Source organism: Lagenorhynchus albirostris, chromosome 18 (assembly GCF_949774975.1).
Source record: "Lagenorhynchus albirostris chromosome 18, mLagAlb1.1, whole genome shotgun sequence".
Lineage (NCBI taxonomy): Eukaryota > Metazoa > Chordata > Mammalia > Artiodactyla > Delphinidae > Lagenorhynchus > Lagenorhynchus albirostris.
In genome coordinates this window covers 53,909,567-53,936,007 of record NC_083112.1, presented here as the reverse complement: position 1 = coordinate 53,936,007, position 26,441 = coordinate 53,909,567, and positions in this window count along the sequence as shown.

Genomic DNA, 26,441 nt, shown 5'->3' with positions numbered 1-26,441 from the left:
TCATGCTTATAAACTACTGGTTTACATTTTAAGAAAAAAGTCACACTCATTTATCATTGAAAAAGGATACATATTAAAAAATAAAATATATATCACTAATTGGTTTCCTTTTTTCAACAGAATTCAAAGAAAACAATGCTCAGTACTGTCTATAGTAACAAGATATTAATGAAATAACACTTGTATTGTTCTGATCTCTATGTGTGCAACTTCACCATAGAAGAAGGAGAAATTGTCCATTCTTTTATTTCATAATGATGACAACTTGCATTTTGGCAAACCACTGGACTGAAATGACTTGGCACAGACATTTTTCATCATAACTCTTCCTTTCAAAGTTCTTGGGATTTAAGTTAGTCATTATTATGCTTTTATAATGCATCTTTTAAGGCAAGATTGATAGGTGTGGTTTGGAGGTCAGTATACCCTTTGACATCTAAATACCTCCCAGACACATCGTACTAATTGACATGTCACTATTTAAGGACCTATTCTTTTGGCACTGGAATTTTTTTAATTTAAATGTTCAAAACATCCAAAGTAGAGAAAAATTCAAATATTCAAAAGCTCAGAGGTGGCATCCCTATTTATCAGCAGCTACCCAATTTATCAGTGGTTGCTTGTAGAAATTAGAAAACTCGGGAGGGAGAGAGGCACCAAGACGAGAAGCACTCATAGGGTCAGGAGAGGGTGCCCGAGTTCCACTGCGTACACTTCACACTTTTCATCTTTTTCAGAGAGCCAGTACTGTGTACATATTTAGGAGTCTAAGAGTCAAACGAATATCTTCCCTCTTGCCTCTTAATGTTGATAAATCATTTCCTCCTTTGAATTATTATTCAGTCTCTTCTTGGTTTTACTTTGAAGCATCCTTTATTGAAAGCATACATCAATCTGTGGCACTATGTAAGAAAACGTGATGCATAATGTTGACAGACAGGAGGTTTCAGACTCAACAGATCTAGATCTTATTTCAAGCTCTACCACTTGCTTACGGTGTGGGTCACCACAATGACTTTCAGATTCTTGGGTTCCAAATATGCAGAATGAGGATAACAATTGCTTGTAAAATTGTTTTATACCTAATGGTTACAGTTTACATATACAGCATATTCTTTGTCGTAATGAAAGTATTCAGTAACATTGAGAAAAAGGTACTCACCTGGTTTATTCATTATGAAATATTTATAATAGCTTTCCTCCTTACCTCGTGTATTGAAAAGATTTAATTAAACAATAACAGTGTAAGATGCTTTGCAAATGGTGTGTGTGCGTGCTAAACTAATGCTGCGGTTCTTTTATTAACTTGGAGACTTGGACAACTGCACTTACTTTATTTGACCTATTTTATTTGTTTTATAAAATACTGTAGCTACACTGCTTCTCTGAAGAACAGAGGTATTCTCTACATTTATAGAAAAGCTATAGTAGAGAGTAGTCAACCTTGGACTTTGCCTCAGCTACTTACATGATGCTTCTTCTGCTGTGCTTGATCTCCTAGCTAGGTTAGTGCTAGCACATGGTTTGAATTTTTCTTCTTAAATCCAAGTAACCGTAACTCTCACTGTATCTCTATTACAACACTTCAGATAATAATATATTTAATGGCTTTAAAATTATTCACAAAATTAGTTATTCCTATTCTTTTTCTCTTATAACTTTCAATATTGCATGTTAAAATCCTTGGAAATAATTGGTCCATAAAATATTTAAGTAAACCTTTACATAATTATAACAACAGAGATACTCTTAAATTTATAGGCAGAGCCATGGTTTTTTAAAAGTTGCTTGACTGTATTCTCTGCATTATGGTAAGATTATATAATTGTAAAGGCTCAAACTTCAATAACCCCAGGAAGACCGTCACGCAGATATTTAAAGGTATTTAATCAAAGGTCAAAAATAGAAAACGTTGAATAAAATGAAGTTGTGTATTATTTTGTTTTTGAATATAAAATAATTTATATCTTTTCTTGTTTACCATTAAAGAAGAAATTGATTTTTAATAGTTTTAGAAATTGCAGTTTTTGTGGTTAAAATTATAATACGTAATCTTGTAGTTGTTAGACAAGCACCGATAAAATTCATTTTGCAACTCCTTTATTGAATAAACTGATTTCTGAAAAAATCAGGATTTTGGAAATTCCCAATAATCTGAGTTAATATTATTAAAATACTGCTGTGTGGCAATAGTTTAAATTCTTTTCACAGAGCTAAGTTATTTTCTTGATGGAACTATGGCCTTAGTAACATTTAACTAAAATTTTCCAAAATGGAGTAAGGTGATATCCTTTTATTGCTTCAACAGGTGTTTGGTGGTTTACCTACTGATTAAAGGCTAACATTCAGTTTTAGAAATCAAATATGCCTTTGATCTGGGACCAATAATGATTCCCAAGACAGCGCCCATCTTTTGATGAAAAAGAATATTTGGCCACAGCCACTTTGATATGACCGTTAATAATTTTTGTTAAAGGGACATTATATCAGCCCTGTCAAATTATACAATTATAGTATTGCTTTTATTAGGATATGTGTGCAATTGATATTTTTCACATTATTCATCTCTAACCCCACCACGTATTCAGGAGACTATTAGTATCTACTTTCATATTAACTTATTTGTATAATTTAAATTTAATAGTAAAGTATTTATAAATTTTAAAATATGTATCATATTTTAGGTCTGTTAAAAGTACTCTTCAAGTATAAATTAGAGTTATATGTTTTCCAGAGATATTTATTAGTATTTTGAATTTCTCTGTCAGATTATTTAAAATCTCTCTCTCACACCCACACACAGACACAGACAAACCCACACACCAATAATTTTCCAGTCATTTTTCTTGATATACAGTGAATAATTTATGTGAAGATGCCTGTCTTTTAATATCTGGAATCAAGATTCTTCTATTATTTCATTTTTTATTGTTCCTCTTTTATCTTCTGTTTTTCCTGCTTTCCTAATACGCGCATATCACTAGTTCCGTACTTTAGTTTTCTCCTCTTCTCACTATTCTTCTTGAAAATTCATCAGTTTCTTCTAAATTTAGAATAACTTACTGACCTCGGTTTCTCTAATAATTAATTTTATGGTCATTACCTACTTGATAGTCTTTTATCTTAATATGATATTTTTGTTTGTCATTTTGAAGGCATATTCTCAGAACTCAATTTTTCCCCCTTTTATTCATGATATTTCTTTTCAGACATTGTAGGCAGTATGTACCATAGGCTAGAAGGAGACAAGATATTATTTACATACAAAAGTATTTTTCAGAATCCTAAAATAATTCTTCTTTCCAACCATGAAGTCGTTAAATGTGTCTAATGATTTTCCTATATTCTCTCATTGGACAAATTCAGTTTCTTGTTGGAAGTTCAAATGTGTTCTACCAGAGACATTGTAGACCACTCCACTTTTGCCTTATGTTACAGACAAAGGGAGAAGAGAGAAGTTTACGTTTATTCTGATTTCATTTTGATAGTTTACTAATCCAGTTTGCATTTCTCTACTGATTAGTGATGTTGAGCATCCTTTCATGTGCTTTTTGGCAATCTGTATATCTTCTTTAGAGAAATGTCTGGTGGCAGAGAAATGCAAATCAAACCTACAAGGAGGTATCACCTCACACCAGTCATATTGGCCATCATCAAAAAATCTACAAACAATAAATGCTGGAGAGGGTGTGGAGAAAAGGGAACCCTCTTACAATGTTGGTGGGAATGTAAATTGATACAGCCACTATGGAGAACGGTATGGAGGTTCCTTAAAAAACTAAAAATAGAACTACCATATGACCCAGCAATCCCACTACTGGGCATATACCCAGAGAAAACCATAGTTCGAAAAGAGACATGTACCACAATGTTCATTGCAGCACTATTTACAATAGCCAGGACATGGAAGCAACCTAAGTGTCCATCGACAGATGAATGGGTAAAGATGTGGCACATATGTACAATGGAATATTACTTGGCCATGAAAAGAAATGAAATTGAACTATTTATAGTGAGGTGGATGGGCCTCGAGTCTGTCGTACAGAGTGAAGTAAGTCAGAAAGAGAAAAACAAATACTGTATGCTAACACATATATATGGAATCTAAAAAAAGAAAGAAAAAGGTTCTAATGAACCTAGGGGCAGGACAGGAATAAAGACTCAGATATAGAGAATAGACTTGAGGACATGGGGAGGGGGAAGGGTAAGCTGGAATGAAGTGAAAGGGTAGCACTGACATATATACACTACCAAATGTAAAATAGTCAGCTAGTGGGAAGCAGCTGCATAGCACAGGGAGATCAGCTTGGTGCTTTCTGACCACCTAGAGGAGTGGGATAGGAGGGTGGGAGGGAGATGCAAGAGGGAGGGCATATAGGGATGTATGTATACATATAGCTGATTCACTTTGTTATACAGCAGAAACTGACACAACACTGTAAAGCAATTATACTCCAATAAAGATGTTAAAAAATTAAAAATAGCATGGGTTAACTTCATTTTTTGTTGTCATCTGTTATTTCATTTCCTTTGGGCATTACCTTTCTCTAACCTAGACAGTAAGTACATAAAAAGTGGGATCCTTTTATTTTCAAGTGGTAGAAATCCTTATCTAAACTGGCTTATGCAAAATGTAATCTTATTATAACAAATTGAAACATCTAGGTAGCACTAGTGTCAAGCACAAAAAGATAGAAAAATTGTCTTTAGTAGATTGTGTGTGTGTGTAATTTTTCTACACCATTTTAAAGTATACATTTCAGCTGTTTTTAGTATATTCATAGAGTTGTGCAATCATCATCAGTGTATAATTTTAGAATATTTTCATCACTCCAAAAAGAAACCCCATACTTATTAGCAATCGTTCCCACTCTCCCCTTCCCCATTCGTGGCAGCCAGTAGCCTACTTTCTGTCTCTCTGGATTTGCCTGTTCTGAAATTTCATACAAATGAATTCATATAATATGTGGTTGGTCTTTCGTGACTTGCTTCTCTCACTTAGCATAATGTTTTCAAGGGGCATCCATGTTGCATTATATATCAGTACTTTATTCCTTTTAACAGCCAAATAACATTCATAGTATACTCTAGTATATAAGGATATTCTACATGTTTATCCTCTCATCAGTTGATGGATTTTTGAGTTATTTTAACTTGTTGGCTAATATGTGGGTCGTCTATTCACTTTCTTTATGGTGTCATTAAAAAGCAAACATTGTCAATTGTAATGAAGCCAATTTATCAAATTTTTTGTTGTTGCTTGTACTTTTAATGTCATATATAAGAAATAATTGTCTAACCCAAGGGCACAGAGATTTACTTCTCTGTTTTTTTCAAAATGTTTTACAGTTTTATTTCTCACATTTAGGTCCGTGATCCATTTTGAGTAAGTTTTTGTCTATGGTAAGAGGTAGGGGTCCAACTTTCTTCTTTTGTATGTGGATATCCAGTTGACTCAGTCACATTATGGAAAAGACTGTTCTTTCCCCCCTTGAATTGTCTTGGTACCTTTGTCAAAAATAAATTGACCATAAAGTAAAGGTTTACTTGTGTACTGCCATTTCTATTCTATTAGTTTATGTGTCTGTCCTACACCAGTACCATACTATCTTGATCACTGCAGTTCTGTAATAAGTTTTGAAATTGGAAAGAATGAGTCTTCCAACTTTGTTCTAATTTTGAAGATGGTTTTGGGTATTCTGGCTCCCTTCCAGTCTCATGTGAAATTTAGGATTAACTTGTAAAATTTTGAAATTTAAAACTGAGAATTTGGGATTGTGTGGAATCTGTGGATCAATTTGCAACAGTGTTCACTCTCCCAACCCCTAAACATAGTATCACTTTATATTTCTTCAGGTATTCCTTAATTTCTTTCAACAATATTTTGAAATTTACAGTGCACAAGTTTTTCACTCCTTTTGTTAAATTTATACCTACATATCTTATTCTTTTGATGCTCCTGGAAATGGGATTGTTTTCTTTATTTCATTTTCAGATTGCTCATTTCTGGAATGTATAAATACTGTAGATTTTTATATGTTGATCTTATATCCTGAAACCTTGCCAAATTTGTTTATTTGACCTGATCAGTTTGTGTGTGTGTGTGTGTGTGTGTGTGTGTGTGTGTGTGAGAATTCCTAAGGGTTTCTCTATATACCAGATTATGTCATCTATAAATAAAGTTTTACTTTTCTCTTGTACAATGTGGATACTTTGTATATCTTTTTCTTGCCTAATTGATCTGGCTAGAACCTCCAGCACAATGTTGAGTAGAAGTGGAGAGAGCGAGCATTCTTGCCTTGTTGCTGAATTTGGCAGAAATATTTTTCAATCTCTTGTTATTAAGTGTAAGTTGTGGGTTTTTTTAAATGCCCATTATAAGGTGAAAGTTCCCTTATATTTGTGGATTGTTCAGTGTTGTTTTCATTAAAAGGGTGTTAGATTTTTCATTTACTGCAATGATTGACATTTCAATCATTGTTTAGCTTGTGAAATTCTAATTATTCAATCATACGGTTCTTATCTTTCACTCTATTAATAGTGTATTATAGCAATATATTTTCACTTTAAACCAACCTTGCATTCCTGGAATAAATTCTACTTGATCATGCTGTATAATCCTTTTCATATGCTACTTGACATAGTTTGCTAGTGTTTGATGAGGACTTTGCATCTGTATTCATAAGTGATATTAGTCTGTAGTTTTCTCTGCTGTGACATCTGTCAGATTTTGGTATCAGGGCTATATTGGCATAAAATAAATGAGTTAGGAAGTGTTTCCTTCATTTCTATTTTTTGGAAGAGCTTGTAAGTATTTGGTATTAATTCACTGTTTTCTTTTTGTTTTTGTCATTTTAAAAAAAAAAAAATCTGGTAGAATTCACCAGTGAAGTCATCTGGACCTGGGCTTTTCTTTGAGGAAAGTTTTAAATTACTATACTAATGTTCTTTATTTCTTCTTGCATTGGTTTCAGTAACTTGTGTTTTTAAAGGAACGAATTGGTTTCGTCTAGGTTAACTAATTTGTTGGCACACGGTTCATAATAGTTCATCCCACTATAATTTTTCTACTTCTGTAAATTCAGTAGTGATGTCCTGTTTTTCATTCGTGATTTAGCAATTTGATTCTTCCTTTTTTTTTTTCTTGGTAAGTCAAACTAATGGTGTGTTAATACTGTTGATTCTCTTAAAATCTAGACTGATATTTAACCAAAAAACTGGGCACCATAGCCTAGCCAAGTTGACACATAAAATTAACCATCAAAGAAGTTATCACAGTATATCAGACTAGAGATGATGGTGATATGGATGGAGGAGGGTAGATAACAGTGAAGGTAATAAAAAGTGGTCAAATCTGGATGTATTTTAAATGTTGAGCTGTGAGTATTTATGGATGATTTGGGTATAATCAACCGCTTTTCTGTTCTCATCTCATATATTATTTAACCCAGACGATGACTTCTTACTCTGTAAACTTTCTTCCTTTTCTGACACTACGTATTCTGTGCTTTTTTCTGATATACTGTCCTCTTCTTAGTCTCCTTTGATGCTTTTTGTACACTTCCTTCTGAATTCCAAATGTTGGGAGTGCCCTAAAGTTTATTCTTAATCCCTAGCTGCCTGTTTATCTAAATTCCTTTCCCATATGATAACAACTTAGTGTTACATAACATCTGCATACAGACAATTCACACATTTCTGTAGCCAGTTATGACTCACAATTTAAGCTGCAGATGTATCTAGGATTTTCTTGACATGACTAAATAAATAACTATTCTAAACCTCAAACTTTACATATCCAAAGGAAAACTTTTGGTTTCCTCCTTTGCAGATCTGCAGTATTGACATCCTAATATTATGTAACATGTAATAAACTAGAAATTAGACAAAAAAATCAGTAATCATTCTTAATTTTTTCTTTACCACAACTTACTTCACCAGTGCAATTAATTAGTGAGTTCTATCAGCTGAAACTCCAAAAAATATGTTAAATCCATCCACTTTTTTCCATTCCAGCTACCATCCTTGTCTAAGTCACTATCTTCTCCTACCAGAGAACTACCTCAGTGCCTCCTTACAGGCCTCCCTGTTCCCACTTCCATCATCCTTATCCAGTTTTCAGTCAGAGCCATTGTAATCTTCTGAAACATCTATGATTACTTTATAATTACCCCCAACTAACCTGAAAGACTTGAAAGAAATATAACTTGAATTATTAATTTTTTCCTGTCCAATTTTTCCAACTCCAATCAATCTCAACAGGAAAAATACCTAATAAAATAACTTTCCTACAATAAGCAGTAAAAGTTGACTATAATATACTTCAAGTTGATGCATTTTTATCAAAGAATAATACAAGGAAATATTTGGAAGATCATATCCTATTATGCTGTTGTATCAAGTATAGCATGTAATGTTATTTTCTTTTGATTAGTGACAACAATGTTTGAACATTAGAAATCATGGTTCAATTAAGATTTTCCTTTTTGCAGTAAATACGTATCCACATGTTTCACAAAATGTTACAGCATGACTTTGGCAAAAGTCTCCTGGAAGTATCTCAGAGATATATCTTATTTTCCCAAAGATGAAATGCATATATAATTTTTATTTTAATGGTAAATGTTATTAGGGTTAGAATTCTTATATTATCATAGTCTGTGAAAATGTTGTTTTAACATCCTCCAAAATGTCAGTGTTCCACTAAAGTTAACCAATAATGTATGAACTCTGATAGCTATATAGAACCACCTCTTAGGCTAATAAGGACCATTCTTTTGTCCTTATGAAATTGCTAAAGTATTTTGTCATATAGGTCAAGTCCTTATCAAAGTTCTTTGCTTCATTTGCAACTCTAGCTGAAAGTTACTTAAACAGCACCCTTCTTGAATCATACCTTCACCCTTAAAAAATGGTCTCAAATCCTTTAATAATCCTCCATTTACCTGAAGCCCTGAAGCATAGACAAAGCATATGATAGTATCCCCCTTACAGTATATGGCAAGATGATGCATTCTTGTGGAATCAGTCTTTTTAGAAAACTATGAAATATCCCACAGGAAGGAAGAATTCTAAATTTCACAAATTACAGTAACCTCAAAAGCATATATAACTTATTCTTTATAGGAAATGATAACGAAAGGTAAGATATTTTAATAGCTCCCTTTGCTTCTTTATTAGATTAAAAATAATCACATTGGAGTGTGACTGTTTAAACGTGACATTAGAAAAAATAAATTTTTACTTAGATTTATCTACACAATTTTTTACCAATACTTGCATTTCAGTAACATACTTTTATATATTTTAAAAAATTGTTGATAGTTAATTGCTAAATAAATTATAAATTATTATCATAACTCTTATTTATTTATTTATCTATGGAAAAGCTCACCACATCAATATTGTACAAAACATCAGATCCAAATATTCACTTATGTAATTCACATATTATTTGTTAGAGTATAAATAACTATAATAAATTTATAATTGTGAAACTACATAGTATTTTACCCTGCAGATATCTCAAATAATTTGATATTGCAACTACTACTCACAGTCAAAGGATGGAGATAACATGGGTAAGACTGGTAAAGACACAGGAATGGATCCATGGTGTCATAGGCTGAAGTATGTTCCCCCAAAATTCACATGTTGAAGTCCTACCTCCCAGGACCTCAGAATGTGACTGTATTTTGAGATGGGTCTTTTAAGAGGTATTAAGTTAAAATCAGGTCCTGAGGGTATGCCCTAATCCAATATGACTGGTATCCTTATAAGGAAATCAGAATCCACGTGAAGGAAGCCCATGTGAAGACAGCCATCTACAAGCCAAGGAGACCTCAGTATCAACCAATCCTGTTGATATCTTGAACTCAGACTGTTGGTCTCCAGAACTGTGAGAAAATAAATTTCTGTTTTTTAAACCATCCAGTTTTTTTTGTGATACTTAGTTACAGCAGACCCAGCAAACTAATGCAACGAATTTCAATTAATATGCATTTTGATCTTATCTCCAATAATGGAAGAGATCATTATTGTTGTTTATCTCCCTGTTATTAGATGTTTACCTGCAGCTCAACTTCATCTTTGATATTTCTAGTGGATGGTTGTTAGGCTCAGGTTTCCTTAATGAGAGTGTCCTGTACAAGTATTGATAACTAGTCAAATGAGGCAATGATAATCAGGGAAAATGTAATCAGGACGCTTGGAGAAGTTTGATTCCAGATGAAAACACAGTCATTGACCTTTGCTTAGATATCCATTATTGTCTATTTTCTTTGAAAATCTCTACTCCTTGCCACCTGACTACAGTTCTAACACCTACTACCAGCATTCTTCCAAGTGGTACTCCAAGTCATAAATGCTCCAGCATAGTGGAGAACTAACTTCACTCAAAGAGCAGCAGTCTGGCATTTACCCAGGGCTACTAGAAGGGGATCTCTGAAGCCCTAAAATGTTCTGCCTGATTGAAGTATCTCTGATAGCTACTGGACAGTTGAATGATATGATTTATGACGGGGCTTTGGAACATGCCATATCAATCCCAACCTCCAGAGGAACTAGAAACTAAAGCTCTTAGTTCAAACCTCCAGGAAGGGATAGAGGCCAGAGGTCAACTACAAGGGCAGCACATGATTGAATCCCAGTAAAAACTCTGGACACCAGTTTTCCTGACTGGCAATCCTCTGCATATAGTCACACATCAGTGTGCAAAGAGGGTAACAAGTCTCTGGAGACAACCGAAGCTTTGCATTTGGGACCCTCCCAGAACTCACCCTATACATCTCTCCCTTTGGCTGGTTCTGATTTGTATCTTTTGTTATGAAACTATAACTGTAAGTATATTGCTTTCCTGATTCCGTGAGTCATTTTTGGAATTCATCAGATCTAAGGGGGTAATGGAACCCCCAAATTTGTAGCCAGTTGCTCTGAAGTGAGGTTAGCCTGAGGATTTTTAAACTTTTGACAGCTATCTGAAGTGAGGACAGTCTTCCACCTGTGCTCTTAATCTGTGAAATTTGGCCTAAGTTTGGGTAGTTAGTGTCAGAAGTCATTACACCTCATAATCTATACCCTTTCTCTGTCCAAAACTCATTGATATTCTGTTTCTCATGCACTAACAAAATTACTGAAAAGCTTATTTTAGGATACAGTTTATTTTTTTTGCTTAAGGGGTATGACTCAATATGTTATTCCTTTGAAATAGTATGCGATGTGTGCATTTGAATTGCAAACCTTCACGTTTATGCAAAGGAAAGCTAAGCTGGGGCATTTCAAGACAATTAAGACAGGAAACTTTTTTGAGGAAGAGGACTGCTAATTTATTAAATGAAATAAGCATTCACTGAGAACCAACTGTATTCTAGAAGGAGGGACACAAAGATGAATAAAGATACAAAATTTGTACTTGAGAAGCTCACGGTCCCCTACAGCCATAAATCATATCAAGTCAATAACCAGTGTATACACTTAGATAAATACAGTGTTATTTCCCTGGGGAGCGGTAAGAGATTTGGGATCTGACTGCTTTATGAGAAACATTTCAGTTACTAGTAGGCAGATGAAAGAATGAATGAATACAGACATTTTAATGGCTAAAACCTGAATAGTGAAGGAGAAAATCAATCTTATGAACTCATTCTCAGCTTTTTATAAATTACATGCTTTGCATACAAATTATTGGAGATGTCCGACAGAGGTAGGCTCCTCTGAGAGCACGGAACCTTGTATAAGCAATCCATAGAACAATTTTTCTAAACTGCCTTTCAATCCACCATCTTTTCTTTTTCAGTTCTCTTGTGAATATCCACCATCTAACAAACTATTCAGTCTTACCTTAGGACACCACTTTTCTTAATCAGTTCTCACACTTGACTAGTTTCTCTTTTCATGGGATGTGTTTTGAAGATTAAAAACTTGGTAAGAGTCCCATCTTAGTGTGATTTTGACGAGCTGGTAAGAAAGGAAAAGAATTATTAGGCTAGGGAACTAGTGAAATCTGGAATCCCAAAAAGTAAGTTGAGTTCTTCAGCCACTTTTTATCTGAGGAATATTTGCTAAAATAGGTAAAAGTGAATTTCAGGTTTGTCCAAGTTAAACAGCTTATTAGAATATGATCTCATATAACTCGGGGACCTCAAAGACATATGACTCAGGGACCTCAAAGACATCACAGTTGTAAGTTGAAATTCTCTCTGTACCCCAAGGAATGCAAAGAAAAGCAATTATTTCATACATCATTCTACATGGAGGATTTCTCTTCATTGCAGGTCTCTGAGTAACCTGAGTGGAGAGAATATATGCAGTAACCATCTATCTCTGGCTGAAGCTGATATTTCATGCCAACTTATCTCTGATTCCAGCCTGAGTGAGATCTTTTTCCATTTTCAGTTAACTTTAGGGACCACTCTGTGAGGCCTTAGTTATGAGTTGAAGAAAAGGGCTACCTGTTCATTATTTACTCATGTCTTTTATGCATGCTTGTGCCTAATTTTGAATGTATCATTTTTATTTTACAATGGATTGCTGTTGGACCTGCTGGAACTTATGACATAATAAATCTAATTACAATCATTTTATGCAGGGAAGCTCAGAGGTAAAGATACTGGGTTATTACAGTGCCCTACGGTCAGACAGATCTACTAGGGGCTGGTAGTATGACAGGAGCTGCTTTACGAACCGAGAGTTTTCTGTCAGTAAAGGAATGAATGGCCTTGCTCCAGATCCCAAAGGGTCCTCTCTGAAACTCTTTTTTTGCAATTTGCCAGAGATTCCATACAGCACCCTATGAACTATAGACACCTCTACTACCATTACATGTCCTGGGTTATGTACCCACAGTGGCAGGTCATCTCCTTCCTCAGCCTGAGCCTCTTTGACCTGCCTCTCATTCTCCAACCCTCTTGAAATCAGCACTTTTCAAGAGGGTTGGAGAATGAGAGGCAGGTCAAACAGAATAAGGGGATTAGACCACCATTCCCAGATACAGTACACGCTGTCTCCAACATCCACAGTGGCCCGCCATGCACTCTTTCTTTGAGATAGTAAGTGTGAAGGGCATCACCTTACCCTTAGACTTAGAGGACAAACCCAGGCCACTGGACTCCACAACTCTTCACTGTTATGACACACTCTGACTCTTGGATTTCATCTCCTATTCTCTGGGAAACGTCTAAACAGAGTCTCCAAGGGAACTTGTCACTTCTAGCCAGAACTAAATTCCAAATAATAAAGTATCGTCAATACAGTGAACAAGTACAATGTGAAATGCAAGACAGTGATGAGTCCAGCAGACTAATTTACATCAAAGAGCAGGAGAATAAACATTGCCCTGGAGCAATACCAGAATGCATACTGTCTTGTAAAGGTGAGCTGGGTTTGCTCATCCCTGCTGACGGTGACTGAAGAGAATGCATGGGCTAGATCGAGAGTGGCAGCATAGCAAATGAGAGCAGCTCTGCAGATTTGCTCCAGTGAAGAGACAGCATTCAACAAGTCAGGTTAAGGTTATGGCAGTCCCTTGTGAACTGTCAAACTCCATCTGTTTTTTTTTGGGAGGGAGGCCCTATGTGTTCTTTAAATCTTTGATAGTGACATCAGTCTCTGCAATTCTTCCCAGAATGTGATTTTTAAAAATTATTTACAATATATACCAGTAATAGAATCCTCCTTGGAACCAGCTAATAACATTAGGCTCCTTTGCAACCCTACCAGATTCTAGGTCAGGTTTTCAGTAGTCTTCTCTGTGACTACAAGTTATTAGAGTCTGCTTAAAAGTGAAGACAAGACCTACTGACCTCTCACAGTATGCAATGAGTTGCCTGTTGGCTTCTCTGAGCCTAACATATCTTTTTGTAAAAACTACAGTGTGATTTACAGAGCCAGCTCTTTCCACAATTTTTATAATCATCATTGTTCTCATATAAAGCAACCGCTTCTCTCAATACTTCAGCTCCTACCCGCACCCACTCCCCATTAAGCATAGGTTAAAGCCTCAATGGTTTTATTGACATGTTATAACAGGGATTATCACCATTTTACCTACAACAATCAATGATGTCATTAGACCATCAAATTAGTCATTCAGTTCTTATTCTGAGTGACAATTGCCTATGGTAGATCAATTAGCAACTGTCAGTTTTCCATAGAAATCATAGTCTATTCTTTCCTGTATCTCCTTAGCCAAAATTTACCCCTTTGGAGCATTAACTGTGAATCAAAGGTATTCCACAGAGCCATGGAATTTTATGGGACAGGAGGCAGAATGCAGAAGGTATGACATAGGTAAGGCAAAGCCATGGGGTTCACAAACATAGGTGGAGATCACATAGAGTTAAAATATATATCAGTTATTGAAGTTAAAAAAATTACTATGGACCCCAGGGGTAGAAAAAGGCAAGAGATTCTGAGGAGTCCATTAGATGTTTCTGAGACATATACTGCTCTACAGATTTTTAAATCTCAATGAATCATAATTAGGATAAATGAATAAACATGCATCTAGAAATATTATAGAGAAACTACAGGACACTGATACAAAGAGAAAATTTGAAAGGCAGCCGGTGAGAAAAAACTGAGTGCCATCAAAGGAACAGCAGTTAAACGGACAGTTTATCTCATGACAACAGAGGATGTCAGATGACAATGGAATACCATGTTCAATGTTTTTAAAGAAAATAGATTGTCCAAGTTGTAATTCTTGACAAGTAAAAGATGTTTCAAGAATGGAAACAAATTTTTTTAAAAATTTAGGTAAGCTGCGAGTTGTTCACATCATGATATCCTAAAAAAACGAAAATTCTAAGGGATGCTATTTCAGACAGAGGTGAATTGTTTTTTACATAGAAGATTTGAACTATAGTAGATTCCTATTATATACAAAATACACAACTGGTAGATGTGTTCATAAATCAAAAGATATATTGATGGTAAAATAAAATTATGTATCATATATGAATTGAAAAGAAAAAACAATTAAAATACAAAGCAACAATAGCATATGTCAGAAAATGTTGAAGAAATTCAGTCTTATAAAATCCTTGTATTATTTTGAAGATATTGATTAATTTTAGAACTTCTTACATAAGTATGTATTGTAATTGCTGAGATAGCCATTCAAACTGGAAATATTGTGCATTATTCTAAACTAGTAGGAGAAAAAACATTGAAATTAAATTTTAAAAAATAATTGAAATGAAAGAATAGAGAGAGATTAAATAGAACATATGAAAGAGATAATAGATATAAACTCAAATATGTCAAAAAACAATTATTATAAACTTGTAAAGTAACATGCAATGTTCAGTAAGCTTTGAAAGCTATCTAAACATTCAAAATATCTTAAATAAATTGTATTACATAGGTACCATGGAAAACTGACTAATCATTCACATCACTTTTTAAAAATATTTAATGATTTAAGTTATACAACATGCTTTAATATATATGGGATTTGGAATTATGTTAATTTCCTAATGTTTTGTATTTTTTTAGTTCTACAAGGACCATATTAATTTTATTAATTAAAAAATTTCAACATTACAATGATTATCTGCCACTTTTGCATAGCTTATAACCATGTAGAGATACATGGAAAAATCTTAATACTGTATGTCCATTAATTAAAACACGGGAAAGCAGAACATTGTCAACCAAATACAGATGTACAAAAACTAGCCTTCATTTAAAAATTAACATTCCTAGGTATAGTTACCATATGTGTTGAATTTGGCAAGATATTTCTGATTTCACGTAACTTCATTGTTTCAAATAAGACGTTTACATTATTACAGTATCTCTAAAGTGATTAATTTCATACAAAATTAATATAAAAATTCACAAATCAAGCATTTTATTAGAGCATCTATTCTGTTTTTGTCTGGTAAACAGCATATCCATAAAGATTCATGGGAAGTTAAATAAGTAGGGCAGTCGGTGCTGTGAGTTATGCAGCAGCTGTGTAGTCACTGCTCCTGAGTCACTGCAGTCCTTCCAATACACCAGTTCTCTTGCCCAGTCCCAGATGCAGTACCAAAATTCTTTTCAAGACAGGTTTCCAGGGAGAAGTTAGAGATAAATATGTTAGCTAATGAAAGTTACGCTGTTAGCTTCGCCCTGGGTTGAATGCTAGTCTTTTCCTTCTGAGTCAGAGTTGGAATTTGGGAAGTAAACCAACGAGAATCCATGAGCTGGATATTGTTGATAAGCCACTGAGAGCCCAGTTCTCGTCAGAAATTCAGAACGACCATGAGCAAATCTCCAATTGAGACCATTTTAAAAGTTGTTTTTAGGAAGTTAGGTTACAAAAAATTTTTTTCAGGGGACCTAGAACAGACTAAATAATTCTTTCAAAAAAAGAATAAAGTTTGGGAACCATATTACCTGGCTTCATGACTTACTTGTGGTAAGACTAGTAATGGTAGACCAATCAAGAAAGTATACTATTGAGAAAAGACATAAAAAAATAAGGTAATAAACCTGTCAAATGAGCATTTAAACTGATGACCTCAAGAAAGAGAAAAAAAAAACTCTCCTGTCAAAATAGCATTTTACCACTAGTAAACATTTTTTTCAGTTTCCCTTTTTCTGGAGCACTGATACTGGTATCATCTCATAGGAGAATAAGAAAGCTTGAGAAATCAGTGGTATTTATATTTAAAGTAACTTTGAGTTTCAGAGTTTATCACTAACACAGAAAATAAAATGAATAATTTGTTAATGTTATCAGAACTTGAGTAAACCATCCTGTGCTCACAATATAAGCATTTATTTGGTTTAGTATTAACTACTCTATTATCTATCTATCTATCTCCTTATTTATATGCATTATCTCATTCAAAACTGACAAAAACTCTAAGAGGTGGATATTTTTTTGTCTCATTTTATAGACGCAGAAGCTGGAGTTTATACAGATTATGTCACTTTCCCAGTTTATTGAGCACTTAATTTCTGCCAGATACTTTTCTAAGTATTTCATACATGTCAACTCATTATGGTTACAGCAACCCTAGGGAAAAAAAAAACATACACACAAACACACGTACACACAGGAAAAGAAAACAACCACATTTTGCAGGAAAGAGTTGCCTGACCAGGTGCTACTTCTTTTTCTTCTAAGACTAATCAAATATAATACCTTACTGAAATTTGTGTTTCAGTGTGAGGCAGAAAATAAGTGCTCAATAATTCTTTATTGAAAAAATGATAAATGAATAGAAGAATGAATGAATAAATGAATATTACATCCTTCTATTTTGCTTCCTATATAGTACAACAGAATGTGTTTTAAAATATTAACTTGGGAATGTTGATTAGATGTCTCAATTTATTTGAGACATCCCTGTGTTTTACAATCAAAATTGAGTGAAAGATTCTACAAATTACAATCATCTTAATCAGAAAGTTATTTTTAAATGTTAGACGACTGGAGAACATGGTCTTGGCTGGTTTGATTTAGTTTTACCTAGTTCCCCTGGCACCGTGATATGCCAGGGTAAGATGTTCAGGTAAGATATGGGTTCTAACAAGTTCAGGTAAGATGTGGGTTCTAACAAGTTCAGGTAAGATGTGGGTTCTAACATCTGCACATTGAGCTCTACTGTGAGTACTGTGTGTAACAGTAGATGACTATAGCTTAAGAAGAGGACTTCCTCTCCTCTTGGTCCTCTGCTTCCTCTCCTCTTGGTCCCCTCGCAACAAAACAACTGGTGGACCAGTTGTTTTGTTGAGAGGGAGGAAGCAGTGTGTCTGTCCTGGGCAAAAGGAGGAGAAAAAGGATATAGAGAGGATACCATCATGTGGAGAAAGCATAGCCATGGGCCCAGCTAGTAAAAATCATTGCTAATATTTATTGATCATCTATTATGGGCAAGTTTATACTATTTATCACCATTTTATGTTTAAGTTTCCTTTACTGGAGCTCAAAACTGATGTGCAAGTACTGTTTTCTGAAAAAATGAATTTCAAATCTCTACACTATACAGAGGAAAACAGCTCAGGGGATGTATTAGTCTGTTCGGGCTGCCATAACAAAGTACCATAGATTGGGTGGCTTAATGGAAATTTAGTTTTGCACAGTTCTGGAGGCTGGAAACCTGAGATCAAGATATCAGGAGGGTTGGTTTATTCTGCGGTCTCCCTCCTTGACTTGTACATGGCCTCCTTCTCCCTGTGTCTTCACATGACTTTCCCTCCATGTGTGCCTGTATCCTAATTTCCTCTTCTTTTTAGGACACGAGTCCTATTGAACTAAGGCCCACCCCCAAAGATTTCATTTAACCTTAATTACTTCTTTAAAGGCCCTATTTCCAAATATAGTCACATTCTGAGGTAACAGGTGTTCGGGATATGGGTTCGGGAAGCAGGAGACATGATTCAGCCCATGATAGGGGATCATGTAGGGCTAAAGAATCATTTGGCAATGATTTGCATTTTGCTGCTCGTCTTTTTATGTAAACAGGCACTTCAGGCCTGGTGCTATGAAGGGTATCGGGGAGGGTAGTCTCACAGCATCTCTTCTGTAAATCCCTCTTGAGTAAACTGTGGAGAAATACATTCAGCTTAGGTGGAAAATTGACAATACAGTATCTTAACCTTCGTTCTAATAAAACAGGACATAAAAATGATGACCGGGGCTTCCCTGGTGGCGCAGTGGTTGAGAGTCTGCCTGCCGATACAGGGGACACGGGTTCGTGCCCCGGTCCGGGAAGATCCCTCAGGCCGCGGAGCAGCTGGGCCCGTGAACCATGGCCGCTGAGCCTGTGCATCCGGAGCCTGTGCTCCGCAACGGGAGAGGCCACAACAGTGAGAGGCCCGTGTACCGCAAAAAAAAAAAAAAAAAAATGCTGACCATATTTAGTGAATTTTTTTAAAGATATTTTAAAAGGGAATTTACATTAATTTTGATCCAATAAGGGTAAAAGTTATCACTCAAGAATATAAAAGCAATCAATTTAAGGGAAATGTAGTACACAATCAATGGTTTTATAATAAAAAATGTTTGTTGCATCTATGTAATTGTTTTACATTGGCATCTGTAACATTGTTTATAAATATGTAGCAATCCCATGCTTGAGGCAGATTTTACAGAAACAGGAGCTGTACTTTATTAGGTATCAGAAGAGGCCATCATCATAACTGAGTCTAAACTTTGATCCAACCCTTTTCTAGGCTAAAAGTTTAGAAAAATGAATAATAAACAGATTCACATGGCCTGTTCTCTTATACTAATAGCCTTGTTTATTTTTGTTTTAATCTATACTCTCTATAAAATAATTTTCAGTTAAGTACCTAGTATCCATAAATACAAGTGAGATAGTTGTTTATCTAACTGTTCATCTTCAGTTAAAACACTAGAGGGCAGCCTTTCCTTCTGTTAAAACATATTCTGCTTCTGAATTGTGCAGTAGAAATACCCTAAAGCATTGCCATGTAAAAATAATATTCTTTTTATTTCTAATATTTTGGGGCTTGATATATTTAACTCATTTTAATTTCAATGATCCCCAAAGTCACAGCCTAATATGTTAAATAATATTCAGCATATTTGTAACTAAAATGAATTCAAATAAGCCAGAAATGTCAGTGTCACAGAGGAAAGCTATCCTGTTCTAAGCCAGATGCTCCCCTAGTGCCATGATGGTGAACAGAAATAAGACTGTGTTTGACTGTGATTATTGTGTCTATTAAGAATAATCCAGCCTAAATGCCTGTGTTTGGATGTAGGGTTAATTTGTCTTGAATGTATTTTCCTATTCTCTGTGTTCCCCAGTGAATAGCACACTTCTGCTAGATTAACACACTGTTTTAAACAGGAATGAAATGCAACTGGCCTAGAGATAAGGACAGGAATTGAGGATTCAGTGAGGATTCAGCTAATAGTAATAACTGCCGTTATTATGTAACATCTGTTTATGTCAAACACTCACCTAAGTATTTTACTTACATTATTTCATTGACAACACGTTCAATCTTTTGTGACAATTATTACTATTTTTATTCTCATTTTACAAATAACAAGAGTACAGTAATATGGGAGTAGTAGATAATCTAATATGAAAGGTATTTACATATTTTGGAAAACTGTGAAGATTTTATTTCATTCAGCACAGAGAAGAAAGAATTAGAATGATTTCTAGAGGTTTTACCTAGAAATTTGATTTGTAGGGATGGGGTTGGGATGGGATGTGGTACTATAAAGATGAGGGAAATTAGATATATTTTGAATACTTGATAAACTTGAGAATATTCAGTGATTACTAAATCATGTTAGTATTCCTTTAATTATAATACATTGCAATGAGAAATTTGAAAAAAGAAAAAGTAGATTGTGTGTGTGTGTGTGTGTGTGTGTGTGTGTGTGTGTGTGTGTGTTATCCTGCCTGAGTTAATTAGATTGACAACATAAGTGCAGACTGTGGTCCAGGCACACTTTAGGTTGGGACGGAGAAGAATCCAAGGGTAAATTGGACTAGTAAAATGTTGCAGATTTGATGAGCTCCCAGAGTAGTTGTGCAAAATTCAAAATAGATGGAGAAGCACTGTAGGTCTTCAAGGAGGCAGAATTGCAAATGAAACTGTGTGCAAGTATTCACAACACTGACACAAACATACACACACACACACCCATGAACACACATATACACACACACAACAGAATAAAGAGCAGACATTTGGAAAGTTTAAAAGAAAGCATTGTTTTTCTTAAAGGTTTCCTATAGTAAAAATTTTTCAGTCATTTGTGGCCATTTTTTAAAAAACTACTTGTTTTTTGCTATAAATAGCAAAAAAAAAAAAAAACTCCACTGAAGCAATCATATATTCTTCAACACAAAGAATATTTTAAAGCTAAGATTTGAGCTAAACCTAGTAGTAGAGATCTTATTATTTATGCTTTCTTAACCATCAGGGAACACTGTTAGTACAATTTTTAGAGGAGGAAAAATCAATATAAAAAGCTTGTAGTTTCAAATACTGCATGATATTATATTTAAAATCCAAAAAAGTCAGACCTATAAAAACTGAGTAGAATGGTGGTTACCAGAGGCTGAGTTATGGAGGAAATAAGGCAAGATGTTGTTTAATGGTACAAACTTGCAATCAGTAGATAAATAAATTCTGTAGGTCTAATGCACAACATAGCAATTACAGACAACATTACTGTATCATAAACACCAAAAGTTGCTAAAAGTCTATATCTTAATTGTTCCCACCACAAATAATAAATGGTAATTATGTGACGTGATAGAGGTGTTAGCTTGAGGGCAATATATTGCATACTGCAATATATAAATGTATCAAATCAACACATTGTACATCTTAAACTTACATGATATTATGTTAATTACATGTCAATGTTATATGTCAATAAAAACTAGAATATTTTACTAAAACAAACAAAAAAATAACCTTTACTCCATTCTATTCTGTGAATGGTGCCAATAGTTTAGTTTTCTAAAATAAAATGAATATGGAGAAAGGAAAAAAAATAAATTTTGTACTCTGTGATAATGGGTGGCATGGAGGCTATTTTTTAAGCATCTGGGTCAATAAGAGATGTATATGTTAAATATTTGACAGACAGAATGGCATAATGACTACTTTGAGTTATTCCAGCACAAAGAAAAGTGGAGGAATAAAGTGAGATTGACAAAATGTGGTGAACTTGGTAATATATCCAAGGAGATTTCCACAGTAAGTGTTGAAGGTGCCATCTGTCTTATTTTATTCTTTCCTGTTGCCTACACTAAAATATGAGAGGATAGTAATTAATTGAGTGAAGAACTTAAAAAAGGAGCCATGGCTTGCTAATTTTGATAATTTTGAAAATTCTCAATCTCTCCAGAGGGCAAAAGACAGAAAATAAGAGATGTATTGTCAGGATAGCACACTCTAGAGAAAATGCCAAAGATGTGACTATAAAACGCTTTCCTAAGACCTCAGAAAAATGAAAAGCCCAGGGTACTCAGTCTTACAAAGGTCTCTTTCAGAGATTAAGGGTGTGCTTCACAGATCCTCTCCATCAAACCACAGGACCCTAAGGAGGCTTAAGGTGGTGGGCCCTCAGCCATCTCAGCAGGAGGTAGAGAAGTTATCTCAAAGAATCCGTGGATATGAATTTTCTGTAATGGGGTGACTCCACCTGAAATCCGTGAGAAATCCACAAGATTCTTGAGAAGATTATTTCAATAGAAACACTACCAGTTTGAATTGAATGGGACAGAGAGAATACAAAATGAATGGAGGCTCTCGGACCCCTAAGTTTCTACTGGCAGGAAACAGGCTGTTAATACTAAGCAACTGCAAACACATGTTACCTTTCATAAAAAAGGAAAGATTATCCAGAGGGTGGAACCAAAAGCCCAGAATGCAGTCAAGAGCACAGAAAGTGGAGTTGTATTAAATTATACACAAAACAAAAATCATGAGGAGAAAGAGCGTTTCCTTTTTAAGGAAGTTATCTCTAGGCCTTAAATCTAATCAAGGAACTCCCAACATTTGTTTGGCTAGATATCAAAACTGCTATGGTTCAGTAACTCCCTTTTACCCTCCATTTCCCTTTTTCGAAGGGTTATATCAAAACCTGATAACCTATTCCTCTACCCCCATTGTATGTTGGGTGTGTAGTAGGCAGATAATTTGTCTCTTTCGTTTGACAAATCCATGGGTATTCCCAGGAGCTACTTAAATAGCTACATACAGGATCATAATCAGCGCTTGGACCTTATTTACATGATGAGATTTTAGACTTCACTGGCACTCTATTTTTTGAGCTGATGCTTTAATAACATGGCTTCATTGGGACACTTAGGATGAGGTAAATGTATTTTGCATGCAGGAGGGACATGACTCATAGGGGGCAATGGTCAGACTGGAGAAAGCAGACTCTAATATGACCCCGCTTGATCCCCACCTTGTGGGATTCACATAATTTCTCCCACTGAGTGTCGGAGGGACCCTTGACTTGCTTCTGAATGAAAGAAAATAAAAGGTAATTCAGTATTTCCCCCATGATCACAGCACTTATATTGTAAGGCTGAGTCTTGCTAGCTGACTTCTCTCTTCACCCCTTGCTGGACTTGAATAAGCAAGTCCCCATATTGTGAGAGGCCTTATAAAATGGTCTTGTGGAAGAAACTGCAGGTGGCCTGTACAAGTGAGAGAGGCCTCCAGGTGAGAGCCAGACATAAACTGGGTCCCTAAGTTTCACTCCTGCAAGGAAATGAATTCCATCAAAAACCAGAGTGAGTTTAGAAGTGGATCTGTTGCAAGTAAATTCTTTTTTACTCTGTGATGCGAACTGAACCCTGGCAGACACTTCAATGCTGCCTTGTGGAGGACCCAGCTAAAACACATGAACCAAGCTGAACTTAACATTTAATTATGCCTCTGCACATCACCAATGTGGTATAAGAATTGTTTCCTTTTTCTTATCCCGTTGTTACTCCTCTCATTTGTTTCAAATTCTTTTGTTCTATTTTGTTCCTGAAAAGATAGAGTGCAATGGGTTTTATTCATTCCATTTCTCTTAATATTAAGGCACTCTTTTAATCTATTAATCATCCTTCTGTTCATTTCCTCTTAAACAAACTGAAGACAACACTAGAGTAAATTCTTATTTCTTTGTTTTAACATTCTAAAACTTAAATGAATATGTACTTTAAATTGGGGCTACATAAGTAATCCTATTTTGCAGCTTGTGTCCCTTTGCACTCCTTTATTATTAAAAAGGAAAATATTGTACCATTAAAAAAAGAAAGTTAATTATGAAGTTTAAATAGATAAGAAATTACAAAGCAGAGATAGATATATTAAGCTAGGAATAGCTGGCAAATCTTCTATTTTTCTTCTCTTGGCTGTGATCAGACCTTTTAAATAATATAATACTATGCTCCAAAAGTCTTATACTGCGTATTTCAGTTTCAAATTTGTCTACTCAGATAAGAATCTATATAACTATGAATTTTCATCTAAATTAAGAACACACTCCTTGTATTATTCTCCTTTTCTTTTGGTCATTGAATGTGCATTAACTGATTTCAGCCCATCCCTTGCACATGAGTTCAGAAATAGAATGAATCATGATGTAGGTTCAAATCCTCAAAAAAATGTTTAATAATAAATAATAATTATTAAGAACTATTTAAGCAGAAATTAACCTAAAATCATAATCATATCCCATTACAAAAAATATGTATAGAAAAAGGAAAGTCCATGAAGAAATTGATAGTGATTATCACAGTATGATGGTATATGGCATACTTTTATTATTTTTGTATAATGTTATCTATTTTTCTTACTTTTCATAGTATCTGAAATCATAAATATTTATTTCAAAATGATATAAAATAAAATTCATGTTTTTGTACGAGCACACATAGAGCTCATACCTAAGTTTCTAAATGCCACTTATCCAATAGAAGGAGCCAAGGATCCCTCAAGAAATGGCTGATTCTTGGATTTGGGCAGAAAAAATAAAATATGAGCCTTGAGTATCTTGTAGTTCCAGAAAGTCACGGGTGGGAGGCCATGGGCTCATGTCAAAGGACAAAGAACTAGCCTGATAAAGCTCCCAATAATCAAAGCTAGAACAATTTGAACAACAGATAGTGATAGTATTATATTGTAATCTAAGGAATACAATGAAATATTTTGATAAACATAAATAAATAAATAAATGATTGAATACATTAAAAAATAGAGGGAGAATGAACAAACTTCCTTATGAAAGACTTCCAAATAAAACACGTAGAAGAAACGAAGACCAAAAATCACCGTTAGAATATCACAGTAATAATTGTCACAGGCAAGATCATGAGGAACCCTAAAATTAGTAGGTGAAACTTTAAGGAGAAACAGGATATTTGCATGACATAACATGACAAGGCATCTCCCCTGAAATATTTATTAAATACTCTGGTGGTTTTAACATATGTCCACAAATTATTTCTCCCACCAGCAGTGGGAGCTTGATTCCTCTCCCCTTGAGTGTGGGCTCCATCGGACCCTTCCTCTAAATTTCTGAAACTTCCAAGCTCTTTTCTTGTTTCCTGCCTCCTAGCTCATTACTTCCTGCAGTTGCTATCCCTCTGCTACCTTCGTGTTCTCTTGTGCTTCTTCAATAACCTGGTTAACAATTCTATTTCTAGTTAACAATTCTTCATATTAAATTCTCTCTATTACAGTACCTGGTTCCTTCTGTTTACTGACAGGATGGCCCCCTGATTGACATATTAAGCAGTGACTCCTATAGCTATTTGGGGAATATATAAGTAATTGAAGAGTATTCTACATAAACAGGTGTACAATTTTAAACACTCTTAGGATGAGTGATATTTGAGTGTATAATTACCTAAATATCCTGCTACTATTTAAATATCTCCTCTTGATATGTAGAAAATAAGAATTTCCCTCTTTGGAATTTACAAAATCTAGTTAGAGTTGTAGTAAATCATTAGAGTCAGGAACTCTGACAATTTATAGGTCAGCCTTACCAAGGAATAGATGCATTCCAAAATTAAAGAACTCACAGGTTACAGTATTGAAGTTCACAGGATTATAAACTAATGTATTTTTCCGTAAGTGTCCAATATTTTAACTCTTTTAACTTTTTATGATTGATTTTAAACTATATTTTTAAATGAATCAAAATATGTTTGCTGTCATCTATTAGAATCCTTCAATTAAAAATAATTTATATAAGTCTGTATATGCTTTCCTGACACATTTTTCCTGTTCTAGGTACCATTGTACGTACAATATACTTATGTTGCATTAATATTGACTTTTGCTGTTAGAAAATAAAATAGGAAGTAGTTCTGAGTAGAAATACAAAGGTTAATGTGATTTAGAGAATGCTAGAGTCAGAGAAATTGAAAAAATTATTGTAACTCATACTTCTCAATTTAGAGACAAAAACCAGTTCTCTTAGTTTGGAACTTAGTTGATGTCCCTCTTGAGTTGTGACAAAAAAAGGCTTTGACTTGTAGCTCAAAGCATATTCTTCTCTGCCTCATGGAATTATTTGCTTTTTAAGAAAAGAATATTTTATTTTCTCAGTTATCTTACCTTAGAAATAGGTAATTTTTCATTTTTTTCATATTTAAATACATATTTTATTCTTTAAAAAATTCAAAATATTCTTCAAAATTTTTAAAGAGAATTTAAATATCTTTTAAAATCTCAATCTCCTAAAAAACAGAATGATTAACATATAAATAAGTTTGCCTATTTTAAACAAAAATATTTAAAATTTTTAATTATCTCTATGACTTCTAACTTGTGTTTATTTTGCAATTTTTCAGTCTAAAATATTAATTATCGATATTTCTTCATACCTATAATGTGTATTTTTATATCAAACATCATCATTTTCTTTTAGATGTAAAGTATCTTCCCAGATGTTCTAAAACAGGGTGTACTAGTATTTTATTTAAAAAAAG